A 20,650-nucleotide genomic window follows, 5' to 3' on the forward strand; every position below is an offset into this window, starting at 1 on the left:
TTATCACAGCAAACAGCACATCTAAAACAAACAAGAATTAAAAATCAATGGCCCTTACTCTCCCTCAACATTAATGGTCTTACCTCACCTATAAGAGGACACGGGCTAATAGAATGGATAGGAAGACAGAATCCATCCTTCTGCTGCATACAAGAAACACATCTAAGCTTCAAAGATAGACATTACCTCAGGGTAAAGGGCTGGGAAAAGATCTTCCAATCAAATGGACCCAAGAAGCAAGCAGGTGTAGCTATCCTAATATCTAACAAGTTAGACTTCAAACCAAAATTAATCAAAAGAGATGAAGATGGCCATTTTGTTTAATCGCAGGAGAAACCCATCAACTCAAAGTCTTAATTCTGAACATCTATGCCCCAAATACAAAGGCACACACATTCGTTAAAGAAATGCTACTAAAACTCAAAGCTCACATAAAGCCTCACATAAAACCTCGCACTCAATGTCATATTTCTCTTCCTTACTCCTTGGCCTCAGGTCCAGTCTGGAGCAGTACCTGCCTAACACATTGTCCCTGGTTCTCGTCCCTGCAAATTCAGCCTTACTCCTCTCCTAGTCTGCTGTGCTTAGGAAACACACATTATGTATTTAAAATAGGAGGCTATTCTTTGTGAGGCCATTTTGTCACCCTCCACTCTCTTCTGGTGTTCCTTCTCCTTACCAAGGAGCAAATGTTGTTTTTATAGATGTACACTTATACATATACAAATGCATGTATGTATACAATCAGCCCTGTATCTGTAGGTTTTGCATCCACAGATTCAAATAATATCCAATTGAAAATGTTGTAAACTGCATCTGTATTGAAAATGTAGCCTTTTCCCCTTGTCACTAGTTCCTGAACAATCACATAAAGCTGCTTCCATTGTGTTTATACTGACTTAGGTAGTACTAACATTCTTCAACACATCACTCTCACCACTAGACAAGACCACCAATCAGTAACTCAACAAGGAAACAAAAGAACTAACAGAAGTTATGTCTCAGCTGGGTTTAACAAACATCTATAGAATATTCCATCCAAACACAAAAGAATATACCTTCTTCTCTGCTCCACATGGAACCTTCTCTAAAATCAACCAAATACTAAGTGGAATAACAAACCTCAACAGATTCAAAGGATTGGAATAGTCCCCTGATTCTTATCAGACCACCATGCTTTAAAGTTGGAATTCAACAACTACACAAATCGCAGAAACCCCATAAACTCATGGAAAATGAACAATGCACACTTGTAACATGCCTGGGTCAAAGAAGAAATAAAGAAAGAAGAATGCTATGAGTATAAGGCCAGTCTGGGCTATGGGATAAGACTCTGTCTTTCCAAAAGAAAAGAAAAAAAACCACGCATTTATCTCTGCTTTAAATAGTTTGAACATAGATATTTTGAAATCTGCTATGGTTGGGTATACCTGTAAACTCATCCCTTGGGATGCTGAAACAAAAGGATCTGGAGTTTGAGGACACCCAGGGACCTGTCTCAAAAAGAGCAACATTAACATCCTAGGACATTGTGATGAGATAGAAATAATCTATATCAAATATCCCTTAGTGGAAAATACTCAAAAGTCACATTTATTTAGTGATTATTTAATAACTTATATTGATGCCAAACTGTCTTATATAATTTGGTAAGAACACCATTTAATTTCATCAATAAATACAATTTACAGTGTCTTTTGAATGTTCAGCATGTTTTCATTTGAGGATTTTAAAATTACATTTATTGCCAGGTGTGGTGGTGCATGCTTTTATCCTTAGCCCTCAAGAGGGAGGTGGGTATCTGCAAGTTCAATGTCAGCCTGGTCTACATAGTGAATTCCAGAACAGTCAGAACTCTAGAATGAGACTCTGTCTCAAAAAAAAAAAAAAAAAACCCAACTAATTAAAAAACCTAAATTTTTATTTATCTATCATTTTATTTATTGACTTATTGTGTATATTTTCATGCTGTTTTACACATATGGAAGTCAGTTCACTTCTTCTATCATGTGATCTGGGGATTTGAACTGAAGTCATTAGGTTTGGCAGCAATACTTTTGCCTTTTTTCAGAGTAATTTATTCTTTTGTCTGCAAGAATATTTCACCCTTAGAGATTAAGAGGGCAAGATATACTTGGATGTCATTTCTCCAGAACTAATCACATAGACCATTTCTAAAATGTAAGTAGAAATGACCAAAAAAAAAACACACACCACTCCTGCTCACGTAAGCAACCATAATTAAACTGGAAAAAAAAGTCACCAAAGCACTGGTTGGGAAGAAGAAAGGTTTCAGGAGCTGAGTCAGAAGACCATAAATGATAATGAAGTTGAAAACTAAGTAGAAATTATGAAAGAATTTTAAAAAGAAAAAGTGATTAGAAAAATTAAAGGACATTGCTGGCCATTTAACAGGTGATTCCTTTTTTCCAAGTCATTACTAAATTAGCCCTTAACACAGAATCTTTCTCCATACTCACTTTAACATATGCCTAATATGACTTACAGTCGCATAACAGTAGACAGAGTGCCCAATTAGGAAACAAAAGGATTGGCTTCAAGTCCCAACTCTCTGTGACCTTGGACCATTGCTTTACCTTTCTGAGACACAATTGCCTCATCTATAAACCAAGCAGTTAACCTTGAAAGTCTTTCCCAACCCTGGGAATTTTGAACTTTTAATGACATAATTTTCTTATTTCTATGGTGTTTTTGTTGTACTTGGGAATCAGTGGCCTGGAAGAATGGAAATATGTTCAAAATATCTCAAGTAAATTGCTTTACTTTGTTTGGTTTATAACGGGAGATGAATATTGTCAGGTCATATGCTATAAATGTGAGTTACAATGATGATTTAAATCATTGGATTATACAGATATTAATATGTAGTTTCCTTAGGTGGCTTTAGTAACAGCAGGTAATGTCAGCAATGTTCCTAATATTTAATGTCTTTCAAAGATTGATATGATGAGCTAGGTGGAAGAAAGCAGATAGTACATGAATTTATTCATCTGTATCATTTATCAGAAACTTGACAGCACTCATCACTACAATACATACTCATCGGGACAAATGTGTTATTTTGTGTAAAATGGTTCCAAAGGTATTTTCCTTTCCCTCAAACTTCATTATATATTTGATAATCAAATTTACAGAGGAATAATACAGCATAAATCTAGCAGAATATCACATATGGACAAGTCCTGATCATTATTTCAGAGAAATCTAGTCTCCTTATAGTATTAGAAAGAAAATATAGTCAAAGGCATTCTCATGTGTCCAAACAAGTTGTTAAGCAGAGTAGAAGGCAACTATAAATTTATTTGCATGGTTTCGTGGAGTTATTGACTTAATTCTTTTATTCACCAAATGCTTGTAATTATACAGGTGCCTGAGACTACATTAAAATGGTTTGGATGTGAGATACAATTTTATAGTAGGAAAGCATTAAATGTAGTAGGCCTGAAACTACTTTCTCAGTAAGGACTGCTTATAAGGTTGTACCTTCTCTTGCATCTGGAAGTTTAAACTTCTGGTAGGTTTCACCATTTCTTAGCTGATTAGGGTGGCTTAATGTGCTTAGATGTATAAACCTTACCTCCCTTCTAGAGGACTGCAATCTTGGTACATGCAAGGCAGTGAGTATCTATATGGCCAGAGCCAAAGAGAAACCTTTGCCACTAAGTAGTGGGCTTCTTTGATAGACACTTCATATATACAGTGATAATCCAATACTGGAGAAATCAGGTACACTTATACAACTCAGGGATTCTGAGAAGCTTGTACCTGTTTTCCTTCATACTTCATCCCATGAATTTTCCCTCTATTACTTTGCTCTTCCCTCTATTAATTTGCTATTATAAATGTTAGCCATAAATGCAACTATGTTTTGAGTCCTGTGAATATTCCTAGCTAATCCCTGATCTTGGGGTGGTTTTGTGGACCCCGACACATTGTACTATTTTTAAATTCTGAAATCATGGGGTGTTTGTTAGCATTTAAAAATATATGAACTCTGAATCATTTCTATATTGAGATGTACCCATCTATTATGTACCCATAATTGAGATAATTATATACTACATTAAAGATGTGAATCAAACAACAGTGAACTAAATTACAAAATGCTCGGGTATATTTCTCACATTTTAAAAGCTTTCCAAAGTAAAAGTAATTCATTTAAAATTCCTTAGTTACTAATGATGTCATCTATATTTCTTCAGAGCTCAGGAATTTGCAGTAGGAGGCCTAGGAAGAGTTATTTGTATATTTTAGATATGGAAAAGAGTATAAGTCAGAGAAGAGATAATAAAATTTTCCAGGTTTAAATATAAGAACTATCATATATAACCTATTCCCCTTGATTCCACATGTTAAGTTGATAACCAAGAATAGCCATCATAATCTACTAAATCAGAAACTAGGGGAGAGGGCAGGAAACACTATCTTAATATGATGTCCAAATAATTTCCCACAGTATTTAATTTTGAAAGTACTAAATGAGGAAAAGTGGACAATTGATATAGAGAAATGAGATTGTATGATATGACATGAGCCTTGAAAGTCAAACAGAGAGTATTTCCTATGATGCAGTAGTATTATAATTTCTTGTAGTTTTGGAGAGGGCAAGTGAAAATTATTACCACAATAGCTGGTCTGAGAAAAGGAAATCTGAGGGCAGCTGTAGTAGTAATTCAGGGTTAAGTGATCAGAGCCTCCCTTGGTTGGGAATATCAGAAATGGGGAGAACTTGTGTGTTCAGCATTTTGTTAAATATTACTTTACATGTATAAACTTTTTTTACTTTAGGCATGTAAACTTCTTCAAACTTCAAACTTCAAAAGTCAAACAACCTTGAGATTAATACTGTTATTATTTCCATGACCTTAAGTTCTGCTGGCCTAAGAGTTTTAGTCCCAGAGGTGAGAGTGCTCCTGCCAGGAGACACAACAAACATTTTATTGAACTGGAAACATAGACTTCTGCCTGGCCACTTTGGCCTTTTGATGCCCTTAAGCCAATAGGCTCAGAAAAGAATAACAGTGTTAGGAAGGATGATTGGTCCAGATTACCTAGGGAAAATTGGATTGCTTTTCCACAATGAAGGTAAGAAGGATTATCTGGAGTGCAAGAGATCCTTTAGGGTGTCTCTTGGCGCTGCCATGTCCTGATTAAAGTCAACAGGAAACTACAACAGCCCAATCCACACAGGATAACAAAGGACACAGATCCTTCAAGAATGAAGGTATGGGTCACTCCTCCAGGAAAAGAGCCAAGACCTGCTGAGGTACTTGCTGAGGATGGAGGAAATATAGAATGGGTAGTAGAGGAAAATATTATAAATGCCAGCAGAAATGAGGACATAATTGATATAAGTGTTTCTGTCATATTTTGTTAAGAATATGCTCATACAGAAATGTGTGTTTTCTTTCCTTGGTTTCTTTTTTTAATTTTTTTTATAACCAAGTCCATTTAAATGAAAACAAACATTTATAGACAACATTTGGGAATTTGGACGTCATTCTTCCTGCTGGTAAGGGGTGCTGTCATGGAGGATTCTAAGAAGATGCAGAAATCCTGGCTGTAGTCTGCAAGGCTGCTTTGTCTATCTGTTTCTTTCCTTGGTTTCTTTATTATGTAATGTAATATACATTAAGAGAATAACATTGGTTTTCATATGTAAGTTTGAGATACCAAAAGAATGTCCCTCAAAAGATATTGACAACTATTATAAAATTAATAGTGTGTTTATGGTTGTATGAGGGATAACTTTATTATGTTAGGCATAATTAGGACCTGGATATTTCTTGGAAATTAAGCATGATGTAAGGAGATAAACATGACATAGGATAAATGATGATGTGTAACGAGTAGGGTTTTCTCTGCCCGCCACCTGGTCTTGTCGTGCCGCCGCTCCAGCCCCAAATAATGCACAGAGACTCTGTATTTGATATAATTCTGTTGGCCAGTTAACTTGTTTCTTATCGGCTAGCTCTGTCTTAAGTATTAACCCATTTCTATGTATTTCCCCGAGAGGCGGCTGGCAGTTCTGCCTTCTCCTGACCATCTTGACTCCTCCTTACCACTTCCTCTTTCCTCCTTGTCTCCTATTTCCTCCTATCTTCCTTTCCTATTGGCCAACAGTGCTTTATTCATTAACCAGTATGAGAAACATATATACACAATGGCATCTCCCATCAATGATGTCTCAGACTGACAAGGGATGGACTCTTGATGGCTATAAAGGAGATTGAAGAAAGAAGCTTGCCTTCTTTGCCTGCTTGCTCTTACTCTCACTGGCATGTGCATTCCTGCACTGGTATGACATAAGGATATATGATTATGTGTCAGATTGACAAGGGATGGACTCGTGATGGTTGTAAAGGACATGGAAGAAGGAAGCTTGCCCTCTTTTCCTGCTTGCTCTCATTCTCGGTGGCAAGTCCACTCCTTCACTGGCATTAGAGTTTTCCTCTTCAAGATTCCAGCATATACTGAAGACAACTAAAACATCCATATTGGTGGACTGAACAACTAGTAGATTCTTGGACCTTCTATTGGTAAATAGCCATTGTTGGACTAGTAAGACCACATACTGTAAGCTTGTAAGCCATTCATCCTTTCTCTCTCCTCTCTTGCTTGGAGTTTTGGAAGGAAATCTGAGGGCAGCTGTAGTAGTAATTCAGGGTTAAGTGATCAGAGCCTACGCTTAGTTAGGGGACACACACACACACACACACACACACACACACACTTGCGCACACGCACGCGCGCGCACACACACACACACACACACACACGATACTGAAAATTCTGTTCCTCTAGAGAACCCCAATACATAGGTCTTGATGGTACTTAATATATGCTACTGTTCTAAAGAACAATTTTTGAGAGCCATAGCCACAGCTGGCTATAGTGGTGCACACCTCTAATCCTACATCTTGGGAGTCTGATGTGTGAGGTCAAGAGTTCCTGACTACCCTGGACTATGTAGTGAATTTGAGGTCATTTTGTTTACTATTGCTTCTGTTAATTAATTATTCTCATCCCCCCATCCTATTGCCTTTGATTAGAATAGTCTTGCTAGTACAGATCACATCTCTTCCAGCTGAAGACCCTATCAATTGTTTCTATTTTTCAAATTAATATTATTTAATATAACTTATACCACAGTTTAGCTCTTTATATGTTATTTGCCATTATTTAATGCATGTGACTTTCAGGGCCAACAATATAATTTTTGTTGCTTAAAATTTATATTTTTATTTTTAATAGATATGTTGTATTTGTACATATTTATGTAATACTATGTGGCATTTCAATACATGTGTATAATCTGTAATGATATGGTCAGGGTAATTTGCATATCTGTCACATCAGACATTTGCTATTGTACAGAGGTTATACTAACCTGTGTATTGTTTCCATCTTAGTATGTGTTCTGACAAAATGAACAAAATGCAAATATTTTATGAAGAGAATATTTTCTCTGCATTTTCCTCATAACAAGTCTAGCACCAGATTTAATATACACTAAATATGTCTACTTAATTAAATATAATATTATAATTATTTATAAGTATTAATAATTATTTAACGGGGGTTAGTTTGTGTGGCCATATAATGCATTTTGATTGTGAGACCTTATACTTTTTATTCTGTCCATAACTAGGCAACAATGAAGGAAAGAATTACAGTGGTCCAACTACAAATCTCATGCCTATGATGTGAATGTTACCTGCCATGTCTTTCCAAATTTGTATCCATCTTAATGCACTCAGAATTACAGGGCAATGATTATTATAGAAGATTCTACATAGAACACTGTTCATGATTGCAGCTCTGTATTTAATGGCAAATGGCAGCTGATTGTTTTGCTCTGCCTTAAAGTAGGAAGCATGCTGTAAAAGACAATTTGATGCTGACTGCTGCTTCTGAAGCTTTGTTATACTTCAAGTGCCTTCAACATTTATGGCTCTGGCAGACAGTTGAGAGACATACAACATTTTATTTCAGTCTGGATTAAAGGCAGTATTTGTTGCTTCAATCTGCTGCTGCTACTAAACAGAGGGATGTGGCTCTTTACAGGTTCACATAAGAATATCTAGTTTAATTTTATGACTGTTTTGGTTGTGGTTTTCATAAAACATTCAATATAAAATTTAAAGATGTGAAATCAATCATGAATCTTGAGTATTTGTTTTTATATTTGTCATCAATGTAATAAAGCTCAACAGTGATTAGAAAAGGTACATCAATACCCCATTCAAGAATAATGGTGTACTCCCTCTAGAGAAGCTAGGATACAAGGAGAACCCTAAGAGAGACATATAAGGTCCCCCACAGAAGGGGAAGGGGACAAGATCTCCTGAGCATATAGGGAGGGGGGATGGGACAGTGAGTGAAGAGGGAGTTAGGAGAAAGAGAAGGGAGGAGAGGAGGGGAGAGGAGAACATGAGGAATCAGGAAGATTGAGTAAGGGGAAGAATGGCGGAGAGCAAGAAAAGAGATACCATAATAGAGGGAGCCATTAGAGGTTTGAAGAGAAAACTGGCACTAGGGAAATGTCCAGAGACCTACAAGGATGACCGCAAGTAAGAATCAGAGCAATAGTGGAGAGGCTACCTTAAATGCCCTTCCTTGATACTGAGATTGATAACTACCTTATATGCCATCCTAGAGCCCACATCTAGTAGCTGACAGAAACAGAAGCAGACACCCATAGCTAAATACTTAGCCAAACTTCTGGGACCAAGTTGCAGAGAGGGATACATGATGAGCAAAGGAGTCAAGACCAGGTCACAGAAACCCACAGAGACAGCTGACCTGAACAAGGAGGAGCTAATGGGCCCACAGACTGATAGCAGGGAATCCAGCATTGAACTGACTCACCCTCTGAACAGGGGTCTCAGTTAGAAGGCCTGGGCAGTCAGTCTAAGGTACCTCTGACAGTGGAACTAGGATGTATCCCTGGTGCACAAAAGGACTTTGGGAGCACATTCCCCATGGAGGGATACTCCCCTAACTTAGAGGCAGGAGGGAGGGCCTAGTCCCTACTCCAAGTGACTTGACAGATTTTGTTGTTCCCTCCTGGAAGGCATCACCCTTCCTGTGGAGTGGGGAGGGGAATGGGATGGGAGGGTGGTCGGGGGGGCATGGGAAGGAAAGAGGTCGGGAAGGAGGGAGGGAGAGGGAACTGGGATCGATATGTAAAATAATAAAAAATAATAAAAAAATAGGAACTATTGCTATTGGTTCTTATTGCAATGTTGACTTTGAACTTTCGTTTTGCCATTCACTAAAGAGCCCAGTTGATCAGCTCAAGGTCATGGAATTGCAAAAGACCATGCTGCCATATAGATAATTCACAGCAAATATTCAGTGTTTGCTGATAGAATATTGCCCACTAGGTTTTCTACAGCTCTGTACTTAAGTGCAGAACCTGGAAATGCTCTAGTATTGTTCTGTGGTTACTGTAAAAGCTGGAAGACTATAGTAAAAGACTTTTCCTTAGCTTGGAGCTGTATGGGAAGATTCTATCTGCTCCCCAAAAATGAGGAAATAGCTTATATTTATGTGTTATTTGTCTAAATAGGTGCTTGTATGTCTTCAAATATGGACTTAAAATTTCACCATACATTTATAATATAAATATGGTATCTTATAGTAAGAATTATCAACCCTTATCATATGATTTTCAGTTTGCATGCATTTAGAACTTGAATCCTGACAATAACTCTATGAAAGAGGGAGGATTAGTGTCCCATTTTAGAGATTATGAAACTGAGTTACAGAGGAGGTATTTTAGCTCCTTATAGGGAGTATCTACCTAGGTTGCGTACTACAGATGTCTTAAGAGGTCTATTGTAGGGCTGGAGAGATAGCTCAGGGGGTTAAGAGAATTGACTGCTCTTTCAGAAGACCCAGGTTCAATTCCCAGCATCCACATGACAGTTTACAACTGTCTGTAACTCTAGTTGCAAGGTACCTGACTCCCTCATACAGATACATATGGAGGCAAAACACCAATGCACATAAAAGAAAAGAGTTCTATTGTATTAGAAAAGCATATTTGAGGGGAAAACACATACTTTTTTCTTTTCCCACTAAATTATGTCTAGATGTTGAGACCACATGACGATAAAGAAATTACCACCATTTACTTGATGACAGTATGTTCTAATTGGAGGCAAAGAATATGCAAGGAAATTAGCAGCCTCCTCAAGTGCTTGCTTTTTCAGGTCTGAATGCATAAATTGTTACAACCTAAAAGAAAGGGAAAAGCAAATGTCAGACAGTTTCTCACAATCACACTCCTCCGGCAGAGGGTTAAACCGGACCTCCTGGGCTACTGATTATAGAATTAACAAAGGAAAACTGGGTCCTCCCTAAAGCACAGATTCCCATTTAATCCAGGCCTTGGAGATGGGTGGTAAATATAATAACTATGTTTTTAAGAATATGGACTACAGAGTGATATTAAATTGGAGTCAAATCTCAAAGCTATTACTAGTCTTTTCTATCCCCTATGCTGAGTCAGTTCATCTCTTTTGGCAACAGCTTCTTCATCTGTAAAGACAGGGGAAAGGATAGGTAATTATATGATACCCAGTCACAGCAAACACTTACGAAGATTATTTGAGACCTGATGCATGTAAAATGCTTAGCCCACAAAAATACCCCAGAGCCACTGATTAAGAAATGGCATTTCAAATAGAAAACATAAATAAGAGTTTGAATTAAGTGCATGAAGGTAATTAACAACAGATGAACCTTAAAAGGATTCAATATGGGTGTGACAGACCCTCAAAGTGGAAGGAAAGAGCTGACAGCCACAAGTTAACCTCTGCCTCTTCATGCATACTGTGACACACACACACACACACACACACACACACACACACACACACACACACACACACGATTTTTTAATTTTCAAGAATTAGTTTTGGGAGTTGAGCTACACTCCCAACTCAAAGGGTCTGTTTTAAAATGGACAAACAAATAAATTGGTTTAGGCAGTCAGGATTCATGTTTACCTGATACACTATCAGCGTTGGTTTTGTCTGTTAACATATTCCATCTTTATTGTTTTATAATTATGCAATTATAGTTACAATAAAATTCACATTTAGATTTTATATCTTGTACTGAAACCTGAAAGTATTATCTATTAGATTTGACTGTGAATCTACAGTCATTTAAGAACAGTCATTGTTACTCTGACATTCTAAATTATTCTCCAGAGTCAGATAAAGCAAAGGAATAAAATTCAAATGAAAATGGTGTTTGGAGAAAAGCTTGATTTATTGAGAAGTGAAGAAAATGCATTTCAGCACCTGATCCTTCGGGGCTCAGGAATGCTGGCCCTCTTTGACAAGAGGGTCATCCTTAAGGTAACTCTAAGGCCAAACAGATAGATCCAAACCTGAGGAATCAGTCTGAGAACTATTAAGTCAGGAAAGAAGAAGGTGAGGAGAAGAGAGAATAAATAAATCATAAGTGTAAGGATGAAATAGTGAGTTGAAAGCAGAGTAACAAACAGATAAGAACTGAAAGTTGAGCTGAGGCTAAAAGCTACATAAGCTTGCAAAGGACAGATTTTCAGAATTGTACTGGGTGCTGTCTTAGGGTTGCCATTGATAAAATACCACTATCAAAAGATGAGCTGTGTAGGAAACTTTTTTTCCGTTTATACTTCCACATTGCTGTTTGCCACTGAAGAAAGTCAGGACAGGAACTCAAACGGCAGAATCCTGTTGGCAGGAAGCTGATGCAGAGGCCATGGAGGGACTTGCTTCTCATGGCTCACTCACCCTGCTCTCTTATAGAACCCAGGACCACAAGCCCAGGGATGACCTTGAACCTCCCCCATTGATCACTAACTGAGAAAAATACTTTACAGCTGTATCTCATAGAGGCATTTCTTCAACTGAGACTTCTACTCTGATGACTCTAGCTTGTGTCAAGTTGACATAAAACCAGCCAGCAAAGGGGTATAGGTCAGAAACTAGGGATGGGAGAAGCAATAGCAGTTTTGATTCAGATGGCTTGTGCAGGTAGCTTCATGGCTTGATCGGAAGTTCTGTAACAGAAGACAAATAGCATGAATTGGAGATTGCTTATAAGCCCTAAACAAATTGCAAAAGTACAGAGTTGGAAAAGGTTGAGCTTATAATTGAGCTGCAGACACTTGAAGAAGGAAATTTTTAATCACAGGAAAAGCTTGAATGCAAAAATTTTCTCTGTGAATCATGATAATTTTGCTTTTTATGCCCTGAAAAGATTTATCGAATAGAAGTCCTAGACAATTCAGATCTCTGTCTTCTTGTCCTTTGAAATGAGAAGAGAAGGAAGGAAAACACCAGTCAAGTTTTACTGATAATTTGTGGCACAATAGGAAAATAGCTAACTAAATTATGGTACACCAACTTGATGGAATGTCATAGATTATGAAAAAGAGTTCAAAGAAAATTTAATTAAAATGGAAAACTAATTTGAATAAGGAAAAAATAGTATACAATTTTAGTTGTAGTCAAATAAGCACATCTTTACAAATAAATTGACAAAGATTGGAAGGAAACATTAAGAAATAGAAAACAATAATGGTATAGTGTAGATACAGCTATTTTCTGAAGTTCTATAATGTGTCCCTTTGACACAGCACTTTTATTTCATTTATAAGAATAATGAAAGGATCAAAGACATCAACATGAATCCAGCCATACTTCCCTTCTCTTAGAAGAGAAAGTGGGAAGTACCCTTGAAAGCATAGGCACAGAAGACCACTTGCTGAATATAACACTAGTAGCACAGACACTGAGATTGACTATTAATAAATGGGACCTCCTGAAACTGAGAATCTCCTGTAAGGCAAAGGACACAGTCAACAAGACAAAATGGCAGCCCACAGAATGGGAAACCCCACATCTGACAGAGGGCTGATTTCCAAAATATACAAAGAACTCAGAAGCTAGACACCCAAACACCAAATAATCCAATTTAAAAATGGGGGTACAGATCCAAATAGAGAGTTCAAAATAGAGGAATCTCAAATGATCAAAAGGCATTTAAGAAATTGTTCAACATCCTTAGCCATCAGGGAAATGCAAATCAAAACAACTCTGAGATACTATCTTATACCCATCAAAATGGCTAAAATGAAAAACATCAATGGCAGTTTATGCTGGAGAGGATATATCCAGAGGGGAACACTCCTCCATTGCTGGTGGAAGTGCAAACTATTACAGACAGTTTGGAAATCAGTATGGTGTTTCCTCAGGAAAACAGGAATCAGTCTACCTCAAGACCCAGCAATTCCACTCTTAGGCATATACCCAAAGGATGCACATTAATACTACAAAGACATCTATCTGTTCAACTATGTTCATAGCAGCATTATTTGTAATAGCCAGAACCAGGAAGCAATCTAGATGCTGCTCAACTGAAGAATGGATGTGGGAAGAAAATGTGGGACATTTGCACAATGGAGTACTACTCAGCAGAAAAAAAACCCCAAAACAAATAAACAAAAAACAACCAATGACATCTTGAAATTCACAGGCAAATAGATGAAACCATCCTAAATTAGATAACCCAGTCACAAAAAGAGAACATTGTATGTGCTCACTCATATGTGGCTATTAGACATAGAGCAAAGGATCACTGGCCTACAATCCACAAACCAGAGAAGCTAAGAAACAAGGAGGACCCTAAGAGAGACATATATGGACCCCCGAGAAGGGAAAGGGACAAGACCTCCTGAGTAAATTGGGAGCGTGGGGGGTAGAAATAGGAGGGGAGAAGGGGAGAGGGTAGAACATGAGGGATAAGGAAGGAAGAGTTGGAGGAAGAACAGAAAAGGAGAGCAAGGAAAGACATACTTTAAAAGAGGGAGCCATTATGGGCTTGGTGGGAAATCTGGCACTAGGGAAATCTCTAGGAATCCACAAGAATGACCCCAACTAAGAATCTAAGCAATGGTGGAGAAGATACCTTAAATGCCCTTACCCTATAATGCAAATGATGATTACTTTAAATGCAATCCTAGAGCCTTCATCTAGTAGCTGATGGAAGCAGAAGCAGACACCCACAGCTAAATACTGAGCTGAACTCCTGGGATCCAGTTGTAGAGAGGGAGGAGGGATGAGCAAAGGTGTCAAGACCATGCTGGGGAAACCCACAGAGACAGCTGACCTGAGCAAGTGGGAGCTCACCGACCCTAGTCTCACAGCTGGGGAACCAACGTAGTACCAAACTAGGCCTCTTGGAAGCAGGCGTCAGTTGGAGGGCTTCTGGCAATGAAACCAGTATTTATCCCTAGTGCACAAAAGGGCTTTGGGAGCCCATTCCCTATGGAGGGATACTTTCTCAGCCTAGATACACAGAGGAGGGCCTACGACCTGCCCTAAATGATGTGACAGACTGATGATCTCCCATGGAAGGCCTCACTCTACCTGAGGAGTGGATGGGGGTGGGATGGGGGTTGGTGAGGGAATGGGAGGACAGGAGGGATTGGGAACTGGGATTGGCAAATGAAATAAGATTGTCTTTATTTAAATAAAAATTAATTTTTATTTAAAAAGTTTAAGCCATAAATAATTGGGGAAAGGAAAAGCAAAAGTTCCATTGTTCAATTTTCACCAGTCTTCATTTACATATCCCTTCATATAATGGAAAATGAGTCCAGCTTTGGATAATCATATAGTCATTAAAGAGTACAGTCCTGTCCTTTTCAGGGTGATAACAGGCAATGACTTTAGATGCTGGATGTTAATTTTAAGACAGCATTTTGATGGATATTTCAGACTGGCCAGATACTCCTAATTCTCCAGGCTGAACCTACGAAGGACTGAGATTATATAATGCTCCATCACACCCAGCTCAATTATGTTTTAATGACTGTCAAATCATTTTTAAAAATATATTCCATCCAAGGGTGGTGGCTCATGCTTTAATCCCAGCACTCAGGAGGCAAGGCAAGTGGATCTCTGTGAGTTTGAGGCCAACCTGGTCTACATGGTAAGTTCCGGGACAGCCAGGACTACCCAGAGAGAAACCCTGTCTCAAGCAAACAAATAAGTCAAACAAATAAAAAGAAGTTACATTTTAATGTATGGTGGGGGCAGGCCAGAGAATGTGTGTGGCTATCAGAACGCAAGTTGTGGGAGTGGGTTCTTTCCTATGTTGATCTCGTGGGTTGAACTCAGCAAGCTTCTTTGCTTGCTCAGTCTTATTGCCAGCCCATGGCTCTCATCTCAAATTACAGCCTTCTTTCCTGAACTTTATACATTTATATTCATAAACTACCCACAACATATGGACTTTTGTGTTATATCATGTGTACCTCAAATTCTATCACCTTCCCATCTCCCACAAGTGCTTCTCTTTCTTATTTCCTACTTTGGCTAATGCAATTCAATTGGTCATTCAGGTGAAATTCTTTGGTTTTTCCTTTTTCTAGCAGCAACAGTAATTTTTCTACATCATTCATTCTGTTTCTGTAATAAGGTTATAATCTGTTTCCTACCATCTCCATTGCACTCATCCTTACTTACACTATCACTGGACTCTTGTACTAGCTTCTTTTTTGTTTGTTGCTGTGCAACAAGCCTTACATTGCCGTCAAAATAATTTCATTGTTGTTTTATTTTTATTTATATACTTTTCTTATTTTACTTATCGATCCCAGTTCCCTCTCCCTCCCTCCAGGCCTCTCTCCATCCCATGCCCCACCACCACCCTCCCATCCCACCCCACCCCCACTCTACAGGGAGGGTGATGCCTTCCAGAAAGGGATCATCAAAATCTGTCAAGTCACTTGGGGTAGGGACTAGGGCCTCCCTCCTGCATCTAGGTTAGGGGAGTATCCCTCCATGGGGAATGGGCTCCCAAAGTCCTTTTGTGCACCAGGGATACATTATGGTTCCACTGTCAGAGGTACCTTAGACTGACTGCCCAGGTCTTCTAACTGAGACCCATGTTCAGGGGTTCTGAGTCGGTCCAATGCTGGATTCCCTGCTATCAGTCTGTGGGCCCATTAGCTCCTCCTTGTTCAGGTCGGCTGTCTCTGTGGGTTTCTATAGCCTGGTCTTGTCTGGATTCCAGTTTGGCTCAGTGTCTAGCTGTGGGTGTCTGCTTCTGTTTCTACCAGCTACTAGATGAGGGCTCTATGATAGTGGATAAGTTATTCATCAATCTCACTATCAGGGAAGGGCATTTAAGGTAGCCTCTCCACTGTTGCTCAGATTGTTAGTTGGGGGTCAGTCTTGTAGGTCTCTGGACATTTCTCTACAGTCAGTTTTCTCTTCAAACCTATAATGGCTCCCTCTTTAGTGGTCTCTCTCTCTTTCTCTCTCCCAATCTCTTTCTCAACCTCTCTCTTAATCTCTTTCTCTCTCCCAATCTCTCTCTCTCTCTCTCTCTCTCTCTCTCTCTCTCTCTCTCTCACACACACACACACACACACACACACACACACACACACATCTATTCCTTCCCTGATTCAATCTTCCTAGTCGCACGTGCTTTTCTCTCCTCTTCTTCTTTCTTCTAGCTCCCACTCCCCTCACTGTCCCTGCCCCCCCCCATTCCCCATATGCTCAAGAGATTTTGATCCTTTCCAATTCTGTGAGGGACCTTGTATGAATCTCTTAGATTACTCCTTGTATCCTAGTTTCTCTGGCAGTGTGAATTATAGCCTGGTGATTCTTTGCTCTATGTCTAAAGTCCATATATGAATGAGTACATACCATGTTCCTCTTTTTGAGACTGGGTTACCTCATTCAGGGCGGTTTCTTCAAGTTTCATCCATTTGCTTGCTAATTTCAAGAGTCCATTGTTTTTTTTTCCCACAGAGTAGTATTCCATTGTATAAATGTGCCACATCTTCTTTATCCATTCTTCAGTTGAGGGCCATCTAGGTTGCTTCCAGGTTCTTACTATTACAAATAATGCTGCTATGAACATAGTTGAACAGATGTCTTTGTTGCATGAATGTGGCTCATTTGGGTATATACCTAAGTGTGGGATTGCTGGGTCCTGTGGTAGACTGATACCCAATTTCCTAGGAACTGAAATTTTGATCTCCAAAATGGCTGTACAATTTTGCACACCCACCAGACGTGGAGGAGTGTTCCCCTTTTTCCACATCCTCTCCAGCATAAGTTGTCATTGGTGTTTCTAATTTTAGCTATTCTAGGAGGAATAAGATGGTATCTCAGAGTTGTTTTGATTTGTATTTCCCTGATAGCTAAGGATGTTGAGCACTTTCTTAAAGTGTCTTTCAGACTTTTTGATTTCCTCTATTGAGAGTTCTCTCTTCAGTTCTGTACCCCATTTTTTAAATTGGGTTATTTGGTGTTTGGTGATTAGTTTAGTTTATTGAGTTTTTTTTTTTTTTTTTTTTTTTTTTTTTTTTTTTTTGTATATTTTGGAGATCAGCCGTCTGTCAGATGTAGGATTGGTGAAGATCTTTTCCCAGTCTGTGGGCTGCCGTTTGGTCTTGTCAACTGTGTCCTTTGCCTCACAGAAACTTCAGTTTCAGGAGGTCCCATTTATTAATTGTCGATTTCAGTGTCTGTGCTACTGTTATTATGTTCAGGAAGCGGTTTCATTTACCAATTTGTTCAAGGGTACCTTCCTTTTTCTCTTCTAAGAGGTTCAGTGTGGCTGGATTTTGTTGAGGTCTTTGATCAATTTGGATTTGAGTTTTGTGCATGATGATATACATGGGTCTATCTGCAGTCTTCTACACACCATCATCCAGTTGTGCCAGCACCATTTGATGAAGATGCTTTCCTCCTTCCATTGTATTCTTTTAGCTGTTTTGTCAAACATCAGGTGATCATGAGTGTGTGGGTTGATATCAGTATTTCCAATTTGATTCCATTGGTCTACCTGGCTATTTTTGTGCCAATACCAAGCTGTTTTCAGAACTATAGCTCTATAGTAGAGCTTGAAGTCAGGGATGTTGATGACTCCTGAAGTTCCTTTATTGTACAGGGTGGTTTTGGCTATCCTGGGTCTCTTGTTGTTCCATATAAAGTTGGTTATTATCCTTTCAAGGTCAGTGAAGAATTGTACTGGGATTTTAATGGGGATTGCATTGAATCTGTAGATTGCTTTTGGCAAGACTGCCATCCTTACTGTTTATCCCACCTATTCAAGAGCATGGGAGATCTTCCCATTTTCTGGTATTTTCTTTAGTTTCTTTCTTTAAAGACACAAAGTCGTTGCTATATAGGTCTTTCACTTGTTTGATAAAAATTGCCCCAAGATACTTTACGTTGTTTTTGTCTATTATAAAGTGTGGTGTTTCTCTGATTTCTTTCTCAGTCCCTTTGTTGTCTGTATATAGTAGGGCTACTGGTTTTTTTTTTTTTTTTTTTTTTGAGTTTATCTTGTATCCAGCTAGGTTGCTGAAGGTGTTTATCAGCTGTAGGAGTTCCCTGGTAGAGTTTATTGGGTTGCTTATGTAAACTATCATATCATCTGCAAATAGAGACAGTTTGACTTCTTCCTTTCCAATTTGGATCCCCTTGATCTCCTTTTGTTGTCTTATAGCAGTAGCTAGAACTTCTAGTACGATATTGAAGAGATATGGAGAGAGAGGGAAGCCTTGTCTTGTTCCTGATTTTAGAGGAATCGCCTTAAGTTTCCCTACATTCAGTTTGATGTTGGCTGTTGGTTTACTGTTGGTTTAGGTATGTTCCTGTTACCCCTGATCTCTCCAAGACCTTTATCATGAAAGGGTGTTGAATTTCGTAGAAGGTTTTTTCAGCATCTACTGAGATGCTCATGTAGTTTTTCTTTTTCAGTTTGTTTATGTGGTAGATTACATTGATAGATTTTCATGTGTTGAACCATCCCTGCAGCCCAGGGATGTAAAAATTTTTGGTAATGAACCTTCTGCTCCTATTGTCTGGAACAATTTGAGGGCTATTGTTATTAGCTCTTTTTCGAATTTTCAGTAGAATTCTGCATTGAAGCCATCTGGCCTGGGCTCTTTTTGGTTGGGAGACTTTTGATGATGGCTTCTATTTCATTAGGATTTATAGTTTTATATACATTGTTTATGTGTCATTGATTTAATTTTGGTAAGTGATGCTTATCCAGAAATCTATCCATTTCCTTAGAATTTTCAAATTTTGTGGAGTACAAGTTTTCAATGTATGATCTGAAATTGTCTGGATTTCCTCAGTGTCCATTGCTATGTCCCCCCTTTCTTTTCTGATTTTGTTAATTAGCATGTTCTCTTTCTGCTTTTTGGTTAGTTTGGATAAAGGTTTATCTATCTTGATTTTCTCAAAAAACCAACTCTTTGTTGCACTGATTTTTTGTATTATTTTCCTGGTTTCTACTTTATTGATTTCAGCCTCCAAATTGATTTTTTCCCGGCATCTAGTCCTCCAGGGTGGGTTTGCTTTTTTTTCCCCTAAGGCTTTCAATTGTGCTGTTAATTATCTAATGTGACTATCCTCTGTTTTCTTTATATGGGCACTTATTGCAATGAACTTCCCTCACAGCACTGCTTTCAAGGTGTCCCATAAGTTCAGGTATGTTGTGTCCTCATTGTTGTTGAATTCTAGGATGTCTCTAATTTCTTTCATTATTTCTTCTTTGACCCAGGTATGGTGCAATTGGGCATTGTTCAGTTTCCATGAGTTTGGAGGGTTTCTGTGATGTGTGTTGTTGTTGAATTCCAACTCTAAAGGTGGTCTGATAAGATACAGGGGACTATTCCAATTTTTTTGTATGTTGAGATTTGTTATGTTGCCAAATATAAGACAAAGGTATATTCTTTTGTGTTTGGATGGAATGTTCTATAGATATCTGTTAGACCCAATCAGACTTAACTTCTGTTAGTTCTTTCGTTTCTTTGTTAAGTTTCTGACTGGTGATCCTATCTAGTGGTGAGAGTGGGGTTTTGAAGTCTCCCACTATGAGTGTGTGAGGTTTTATGTGAGCTTTGAGTCTTAGTAGAGTTTCTTTTTATGAACGTGTGTGCCTTTGTATTTGGAGCATAGATGTTCAGAATTGAGACTTTGTACTGATTGACTTCTCCTGTGATGAATATGAAATGACCTTCTTCATCTCTTTGATTGATTTTGGTTTAAAGTCTAACTTGTTAGATATTAGGATAGCTACACCTGCTTGCTTCTTGGGTCCATTTGATTGGAAGATCTTTTCCCAGCCCTTTACCCTGAGGTAATGTCTATCTTTGAAGCTTAGATGTGTTTCTTGTATGCAGCAGAAGGATGGATTCTGTCTTCCTATATATTCTGTTAGCCTGCGTCTTTTTATAGACAAGTTAAGACCATTAATGTTGAGAGAGAGTAAGGGCCATTGATTTTTAATTCTTGTTTGTTTTAGATGTGCTGTTTGCTGTGATAATTCGAATATATTTGCCCTGCTTTATCCTTTGGGTTCTGGTGAAGTGGGATTATCTACTGCCTACGTCTTTGTGAGTGTAGTTAACGTCCTTGGGTTTGAGTTTTCCTTCCAATATTTTCTGTAGGGCTGGATTTGTAGATAGGTATTGTGAAAATCTGACTTTGTTATTACATATCTTGCTTTCTCTGTCTTTAGTGATTGAGAGTTTTGCTGGGTATAGTAGGCTGGGCTGGCATCCGTGGACTCTTAGAACTTG

The sequence above is a fragment of the Phodopus roborovskii genome, unplaced genomic scaffold (assembly GCF_943737965.1).
Source record: "Phodopus roborovskii unplaced genomic scaffold, PHOROB, whole genome shotgun sequence".
In the NCBI taxonomy this organism is placed as follows: Eukaryota; Metazoa; Chordata; class Mammalia; order Rodentia; family Cricetidae; genus Phodopus; species Phodopus roborovskii.